The sequence below is a fragment of the Anas acuta genome, chromosome Z (genome assembly GCF_963932015.1).
Source record: "Anas acuta chromosome Z, bAnaAcu1.1, whole genome shotgun sequence".
NCBI classification, from domain to species: Eukaryota; Metazoa; Chordata; class Aves; order Anseriformes; family Anatidae; genus Anas; species Anas acuta.
This window is the reverse complement of record NC_089017.1, coordinates 23,528,432-23,537,581: the sequence shown is the minus strand read 5'-3', so window position 1 is coordinate 23,537,581 and position 9,150 is coordinate 23,528,432. Positions and strand designations below refer to the sequence as shown.

The window sequence follows — 9,150 nt, the reverse complement described above, 5'->3', positions numbered from 1 at the left end:
TGTATAGTGTGGGTCACGTGACTACAATCTGTCTCAAACTTTGCTTTAAGGGAAACCTCATCTGATTTGAAGGCAAAATGTTAAGTCCTAGACATGCTTACAAAATACTTCAGTGGTGTCAAAGAATTCTTCATCTTCAAAACAGAAACTCTTCGCAGTCTTTCTGTGATCCTCTGCAACCATTGTGTGCTGTTAGGAGGACCATCCCGCAAAATTACAGCTTTAAAAGTCAGCGTGAAGTCTAAGTCCAGAGGCATTGGACAGATGTTACTCTAGAGAAGTGGATGTACTGATACCACTCAGAGATTATTTTGCTTGAATTCCGGCTGTTCAGCCCATTTCCCCACAGCTTATAACAGTGGGTTCCTGCTCACAAAAAGGGCATACCCTCTGCCTCATTAGCTTCAGTGCAGGCAGGCAGAGCTCAGTCTGAAACCTGCCACTGCATACCACAGTGGGACAGTCACTGAGGAAAGAAAGTCACTATCTCTTCATGTAGATCTCAGCATTTTTACAGACTCATCCCAACAGGTTACTGTGGCAAGGTCTTGCACCTAGGGAGGACCCCCACCCCCGCCCTAGTCACTGGGACATGCTGGGGATCACCCAGCTGGAAAGCAGCTTGGCAGAAAAGAACCTGGGGTTCCTGCTGGACACAGTTGAACATGAGCCAGCAAAGAGCCCTTGCCACTAAGAAAGCTAATGGTATCCTGGGTTGTATTAGGCAAAGTATAACCAGCAGTCAAGAGAGGTGATTCTTCCCCTCTAATTGGCATTGGTAAGGCTGTACCTGGAGGACTCTGTCCAGTTCTGTGGCTCCCCAGGAAAAGAGAGACATGGCCATACTAGAAAGAGTCCAGCAAAGGGCCAACAAGATGATGAAAGGACTGGAGGTGGTGAAGGGAGGGTGCAAAGAGGACAGAAGCAATTTGCCCATTGCCCAGGCAATGGGCAAAAAGATACACACAGGGAGCTCCATCTGATCATCAGGAAGAACTTATTTACTGTGCAGGTGACAGAGCACAGACATAGGTTGCCCAGAGAGGCTGTGGTGTCTCCCTCCTGGAGATCTTCAAAAGCCACCTGGATGTGATCCTGAGAAATCTGCTCTGCATGTCCCTGCTTGGGCAGGGGATTAGACCGGATGGCCTCCAGAGGTTCCTTCCAACCTCAGCCATATAAAATGTGTGCATGAGATGGCATGCAGATACCTCACTGTCATCAACAATCAAGAAAAGTCACAGGTACCATTTCTTCCCTTCCTTTTCTGTCTTTTTGCATGGAGTAAGGGTAGTGCCTTAACAAATGACAGTTGAAGACAGCTCTACATAAAATTCTTCACAAAGCCACTGGCTGTGGGAACCCAGAATAAGGTGGCTAGGAACATCTGGTTCATTTAGGAAGATATATACACAAAGTTAGAAAGTCACAGGCAGTACAGATGGAGAACGATTTCTTAAAAGATCCTCAGAATGGTCATTTACTTTGAGGAGATAACATCTTGGTCTTGGAGTTAATGACCAGAGAGTTTGTAGTGTAAGTTAATGGATGGGTTTGTTCAGTGGTCCTTGAAAGACAGTGGTGCTATCAAGTCCTGCATAGACAGGCTGAGCAAAGGAAGCATTGCAGCAGGTGTGTACCTATTGAGAGGACAATTCATACTGGAGCTCCTCTACACTTTCTCTATGAAGATTTCCTTTGGACTAGAGCTGTTTTGATTTCCTGGATCAAGTGCTCTGAACACTTGTGTGGTTTGCAGCTGCCCGGAGGACCAGACTTTTGTTCAGACCCTTCTTCCTTCACAAGACCCTACTTCCCCCTCAGTGAGTTTATGGTGCTGCAATTTGGGATTGATTTCCTACAGAAAAAATCTAGTTTGCTCTGGCAGGAACTACACTGCAAATCTAACCAAAGCAAGCTGAATGGGGGAAAGTAAAGGTCTTGTTTCTATACCACATTAAACTGCTGACTTAGCAGCTGTGGAATATGAGCATGAGGTGCCCTGTATCACCATCAAAATAGCACTGTAATCTTCAAGCAGATAATGCTTTGTCTTTCAAAATGGTTCGTATGTTCCTACTTAGAGTTCTGATACCCTTGCCCATGGTGGAAAGAGGAGAAAAAGTTAAACACATTCAGAGCTTACAACTTCTCAGACTCTTGTGTTACTCCTGTTCTTGTGTTACTGCCTGTTCCCCCTAAACAGAGCAAATTGAATGAAAGTCACAGGCAATCTGGAATGCTACAGAGGAGTTGCATTAGATTAGGAATAGACATTGCAAAAGCTCAGTAAATTAATGCTGAAAAGCAAGTGAAAAAGCATGAAAATTCAAAGAAAGGACTTGGAAACATGACTTCAATGGCAAATTATCTCCTACGATACAAATTCTTAATTATCAGGGATTACAGGAAAAACTCCATCCACAGGTGCTCAGAATCTATTAATGAAGTAAAACTCAGTGATTCTCCTGGGGAAAACCACAGGTACCATTTTTTCTAGTTAAGTGCTTCCTCTCCTTATTGGAAGAGCAAGGGGAAAGGAAAAAGGAGAAACGAATTTGCGTGCATACACCATTTCCCAAGAAGTAAGTTCCTCTTCCCTAAGGAATGGCCATAGCATGTCAAGTTATCATTTTGCCATCTCCAACAGCTCTCTCCACCTCTACAGTTCCAATACCTATTGATTGTGCCTGGCCAGTCAAAAATAATGAAGGGGATGATGTTGTTTTTGTTGTAAAATACATTTTTCTTTCTTTCTTTCTTTCTTTCTTTCTTTCTTTCTTTCTTTCTTTCTTTCTTTCTTTCTTTCTTTCTTTCTTTCTTTCTTTCTTTCTTTCTTTCTTTCTCTCTCTCTCTCTCTCTCTCTCTCTCTCTTTCTCTCTCTCTTTCTCTCTTTCTCTTTCTCTCTTTCTCTCTTTCTTTCTCTCTTTCTTTCTCTCTTTCTTTCTCTCTTTCTTTCTCTCTTTTCTTTTTAATAATAATAATTATTATTATTATCTAAAATGGAAGACATGAGCTGGAAAAAACTGTTCTTAGGACATTTTGCATTTTCTTGTGCTTTTTCCATTATCATTTTTATAGCAGAGATTTCTGTGAGGATTCACAGTGAGTCATTTTATGAGGCAGCTCTGTACCATCTGCACTAAAGAGTTTCCTATCACTCTAGACATTACGTATCTCCTTATGGCAGCCTGGACACTGTAGGGAAATTGCCAAGCCAGGTCACATGCCAGTAGGCCATCATTCATCCAAAAAAGGCGGGCAAAATCTGCTTACAATTAGGTTCAAGCCTTGGTTCTGGATAACATGTCTTTGTGGCTACAGATTCTTTCCTGCCAGCCCCCCACAGGGCTCAGAAGGAGTCCTAGGATGGTCGGTGCCTGACCAGAGAGAAGAGGTCCTGGCCTCTCACTTTCTTTCTCACCCTTTTTCAATCTTTCACTCTTTTGTGAGGAACAATATGTTTCTGTATTGTCTCATGCTGATAGTGAGTGCAGCTGCTGTTCAAAAGGTTTATACAAGAGATATAGTTAAATGCTGAAATTGAAGAGAAAAAGTAAGAAAATAAAATAAGAAGCTGCAATTTCAAGGAAAAATATAGAATATATTAATTTGAGTTTCTAACTTCCAAAAGGAAAATATTTCTTGAGAGTACTATATATATAGAAATAAGCCAAAACACTTATAATGTAAATGGGGCTACCTTGTTAATCCCACAGCTCTGCATACCAGCAGAAAAAAAAAAAAAAAATAATTAATTAAATTAATTAATTAAAATTGAAATTAAAAGGTATATATAAAGAAAAAAAAAAAAAAATGAATCCATTCAACTGAAATTCTTCTCCTGTGGCATAATCTGGTTAAAAGGAAGCATTTGTTGTGAGATGGATTCCAACCTAACAATAGATTATGTGAGGTTCAGGAGATTTCTCCAGCAGAAGATGAAACTTTGATTTTAAAGTAGGTCTGAAATTATTTGGTTATTGGACAGTGCAAGTCAATTCAGAAATTATAACAAGTCATTTGGAATTCCTTCCCTTTTTCTTTATGAGCCAAGACTTGAATTCAGTCTTCCCCAGTTGCTCTTGGCAACTTCAGTTACCTGTAAAGAGCACAGATCCCTGTCTGCTAGCGGTATCATTTGCTAGAGCGGGAGTGTAGGACATGGTGTGACTGTACTCAGGGCTAGTCAGGAAACATTTCCAAATGATTTTCACTGTAAAGCTTCATTTAAATAGACATTTATAATTTTAGCCCCACGTCCATTCTCCTTTTAGACAACTGAAATCAATATGGCTGCTGGGACTACAGGTCACAGCAACATTTACCCCACCTGGAGAATCACATCAACAAATCTGCAGGCTTTAAGTCCAGTGGATGTAGTCTGCAAAACTTAGGGATATCTCACATAAGTCCTCTCCCAGGACAAACATTTCAGCTCCATCATACAGACCACAGCAGATGTTTTTTCATTGCAGAGTTATCTTTATTGAGCATGATCAATGATCATTGCAAAGACTGCTGTCATGATTTAGTGTCTAAAGGTGGTCAGGAAGCAGAGAAGAAAGTGCTTTCTTTCCTGTAGGTGACTTCCTTCTCATCTGGCCAATAACATAGTTATGAGATAGAAGCAGAGACAATGCACAATCAATGTACATCTAAGAGGTCTTTTCTATTGTGACCCACTTCTTGGAAAATACATGTAGTCTCTGAAAATTATAGCTGTACCATTGCTGATGGTATTGAAAGCAACAGCACTATTTCAGAAAAGAGAAATGCAAGTGAGACTTCATATTCAGAGACTCCTACATTCATAGAAGATTTTAATTCTGTGAATCACTGAGAATTTAAAGGAAAAAGAAAACATTTTTGTAAAGTCCATGCTTGTTTGTGTAATGACACATTCTTATAAATGCTGAAGAGTCAAAGTTATGGAAGCAAGGCATTGGATTTAGGAATACGCTAATTATTGTGATATTGAGGACAATGTGAAGCTATTTGAGATCTGGGGTGCTTTCATGTCAGAAAAAAAGTTTCTGTTCCAGCTGCTTTGTTCTTTCAGAGAACAAACTACTGAACCAACTCAGTAGTCTAGAAAGACACGTGTACATCTGGAGACATTCATTGATGCTTATGCACTTTGTGAGCGTGGTTACCTCTGATCCAGATGGAAAAGAAAAACTAAAAAAAAATAAATTAAATTAAATTAAAACAAAACAAACAAAAATTTTTCTCTGTTACCTGCAGGCTGCTACATAAATTAGTCAGCAGGGGAATACAGCAAGGCTCAGTGCTTTGCTTCAAACTTGCCTCCAAGTGTGTGCTGTTGTTGCTTCCAAGTGTGTGCTGCTGGGCTACAGCCTCAAGTAAAAAGGCTCTCACAGCACTGACTCCTGCATCATCTGAACCCAGCTATGTCAGCATATATCTAAAATGATCTGATGAGACTGCTGCATTCAGCACCTTACCCTGAAAAGCACTTGCTGTGACCAGCACTGCTCATAACTCACTTGCAAGCTGGCCAGTCAAGTGCGTAATGGCTTGTGCAAAGAATGCTGCTGGCCTCTACCCTCAGTGTCAGTTTTATTTGTGGGATCACTGGATAATAAACAAAACCTGGAGGACCACAGAACAACTTTGACCTGAACTAGAGTTGTCCCTACTACTTGGCTCTTTTGCTTTCTTCTCAAATGTAATAGGCAGAAGGTGCATCCTGTAAACAAATTATAAATTAGTGCCACCACCACCCAGCTGATTTGGTGGAATAAAATTAAGAATAGAGACAGAAAACTTCCAATCTCTGGAGGCACATGAGCTATCCACCAGAAAAAACTGTACAAGAAGACCATGTTAGTGATTGGATCTCTCAGAAGATTAAAGGGTTGCAGAAAAACTCTACAAGAAAGACACAGGTACAGAAAAAACTGCAAAGGAGTGAAAAAAATGCATGTGGTACATGGGGAAAAAAAATAATAAAAATATTTAGTAAAAAAAAAATAGTCCAAGGACAAAGAGATGCACACAAGGAAAAAGGGGTGAGAAAGAGGAGCTTCTGTTTAATCTTATTCTTATCTGGTATTGATCTGATGACAAGAGATTTGGTGCCATCATTATTTCTTTACTTGATATTGACTCTTGACCCAAGGAAATCCCTAACAACAGGTCATAGTTCTCTTTTACTTAGTGCTGTACCGTCATAGAACAGGAAGATGGCACTTGCTCCAGTGAGCTTCCAGTCAAGCTGTCTTTGGGTTTTGAATAAGAGGAGCTGGTGATTTACACTGTGCATTATTTTTCTTACAGAAAGCAGGGAGAAGATTAATGTTTGGACATCTGCTATCAAGTGAGGCCAGTCTTCTGCAGTGAGCTAGGCTGTGTCAAGCCAAGGCCAAAAGCCTGCAAGAAAATAAAAAATAAAATTAAAAAAAAAATTAAAAAGTGCTACAGGCTGGGAGATGAGTGGTTTGAAAGCTGCCTGGCGGAGAAGGGCCTAGGAGTATTGGTTGACAGTCCGCTGAATATGAGCCATCAGTGTGTTCAGGTGGCCAAGAAGGCCAACAGCATCCTGGCTTGTATAAGAAGCAGTGTGGCCAGCAGGGCTAGGGAGGTGATCGTCCCCCTGTACTCAGCTCTGGTGAGGCCGCACCTCGAGTACTGTGTTCAACTTTGGGCTCCTTGCTACAAGAAGGACATGGAGGTGCTCGAGTGTGTCCAGAGAGGGGCAACAAAGCTGGTGAGGGGTCTGAAGAACAAGTCTTATGAGGAGCAGCTGAGGGAGCTGGGGTTGTTCAGCCTGGAGAAGAGGAGGCTCGGGGGTGACCTTATTGCACTCCATAGGTACCTTACAGGAGGCTGTAGTGAGGTGGGATTGGTCTGTTCTCCCACGTGCCTGGTGACAGGATGAGGGAAAATGGGCTAAAGTTGTGCCAGGGGAGGTTTAGGTTGGATCTTAGGAAGAACTTCTTTACTGAAAGGTTTGTTAGGCATTGCAATGGGCTGCCCAGGGAAGTGGTGGAGTCACCATCCCTGGAGGTCTTTAAAAGACATTTAGATGTAGAGCTTAGGGATATGGTTTAGTGGAGGACTTGGTAGTCTTAGGCCAGAGGTTGGATTCTGTGATCTTGGAGGTCTCTTCCAACCTGGATGATTCTGTGATTCTGTGAAGAATGTGAAGATTCAGAGTATGGGGTGGGAGAAAGTAAGTCAATGGACTTCCCATTGCTCTTTGCTTTCTGGGGGCAAGAAATGAACAGCCATACTGCACTTAATGCAGACTGTGTGGGAGGGCAGACCATGGCAACTGCAGCAGCAAGTTGGCTTGTACAAGAACTTTTTTCATTGAAAATTTGGTGGTAGCTGGGGTGCACGTCAGGTCTTCCATAAGTCTTGGCTTTACCAGAGAGGTCTTTTGCACAAACAACTGCAGGAAACTTGACAGGTTTGCAGCTACTTGCAAACTTAAATCTGTGCTTACCAGCTCTTCTGCACTTCATTTTTCCAGTGGTATTTCAGAATTGTTTGCTTCTTTTCTTCTTAAGAGTAAGAAAGAGGGGGGGGGGGGGGGAAGTGCAAAATTTAGGAAAAAAAAATACTACTGAAGACTTTAATTCAAAAAGTAGCACTAGTTAAGACCAGTCCTATTTTTTATCCCAAAACATCTTGTTCATACATAAGTTTAATAGTTCAGGAAAGGAGGGAAAGAAACTTTTATGTTGTCTACACTTCAGATTAGAAGAAGAACAGCAACCTTTCTGTATAAAATCATGCTACATTTTGAGATACCATGCAGTAATACATCCCAACATCAGACCTTTTCCTTTCACTCTGCTATCTAAATCCTCATCTGTTTGTTTTGGTTGTTTTGTTTTGTTTGTTGTTGTTGTTTTGTTTTTGGGAGGAGGGATTTCTTCTACAATTCTTCCCACTTCACATGTGCTGAAAGTCTCTAATTAGCCCAAGCTACCACATAAACGGAAGTATAAAGAGCACATTCATCAACTGCTCCTGTCTAAACTCAATGGGTGCTCTGACTCTTGACTAATACTAGAATTTAGGAGGTGCTGCCTGTCATCTTTTCCACAGTCAATGCCTTGCTTTTGAACACATTGGGCATCTGGGGGTAGAAAATGGAGGATCCCAGTGAGAAGTCTAACAGGGGAGTTACGGCTTCTGTTTTAATAATTGCTCAACTGAACTACAATTACCACAGCTCAGGGAAATAATAATAAACAGAGCTGCTGTCAAATTAAGCAAAGCACATTTCATATGTCTGTGCCTCTTTTATATGCATACATAAGCAGAGGGAGAGGAGCAGAGAGCATACACATCAAGTGATAAATACCAGCCCCTGGGGGTTCTTAGAAAACAAATGGGATAATTTTAGAGAACCTAACTATCATTATTACTATTATTTATTATTAAAATCCATGCAGTAAGAAAAAGCAGCATCAGGTGATTATTGCTATGTACATAGAGAACTTTCAACATTTATTGTAAAATATTCTCTCATGTCAAACCAATAATCACCCTTTCAAAATGATGCCGTGGAGAGCTATATATATGGAGTGCTGAGTATAAATCTTTTGATTCCCTGTTGTAATGTGCAAAGTGTCGCCTCTCACATGAAGGCTGCTGCTGCAGGGCTTTGTGGCAGCTGAAAAGCACATGTTGTGCTTCTCCCGCCTTCTCCTTCCCATTTCCTTACAGATTTTCAAAGTCTCTCTTGATAAATGTCTTCAGAAAAATATTTTATGAGGTGCTTACCTATAAAAATATATCTTTCAAGGCCATGTACACAATGAAGCCTTAAACACTAACCACACACAAGAAACACTGTTCGTTTGGTCCAGAATGTAGATGGGAGGAAATCGAAACCAATCAGTTTTCAGTGAGGGCCAAGGTGGAACCTATTAACAGTTTGCTGTGACTTGACGTTATTCACCTGCTGCGGGAGAGAAGAGAAACCCTCTCACGGAGGATGCCCTTTTGCTCAAATGGTGGCTCATGCCTCAAGACATAGAGCCTAAAAACCTCAGCATGCATGATCAAAGACTTGGGACAGCTTCTGCAAGAGGAAAAACCCACAATGTGCTGAGACTCTTCAGTGGAAGGGGGTTGAATGCTGAAGGGAGGAGATGGCCCAGATCCAGT

The 9,150-nt window shown here is 41.3% G+C and overlaps 1 long non-coding RNA gene across 1 annotated transcript; it reads right to left on the bottom strand.

Annotated features, from left to right (window-relative positions):
* Positions 1–6,057: 6,057 nt before the first annotated feature.
* On the bottom strand, positions 6,058–8,868 carry LOC137847780 (uncharacterized). Its single transcript, XR_011091068.1, has 3 exons — positions 8,764–8,868; positions 7,475–7,532; positions 6,058–6,396 (listed from the first exon to the last, which is right to left on the bottom strand). It is a non-coding gene; the product is annotated as an uncharacterized lncRNA (long non-coding RNA).
* Between the last annotated feature and the right edge of the window lie 282 nt (positions 8,869–9,150).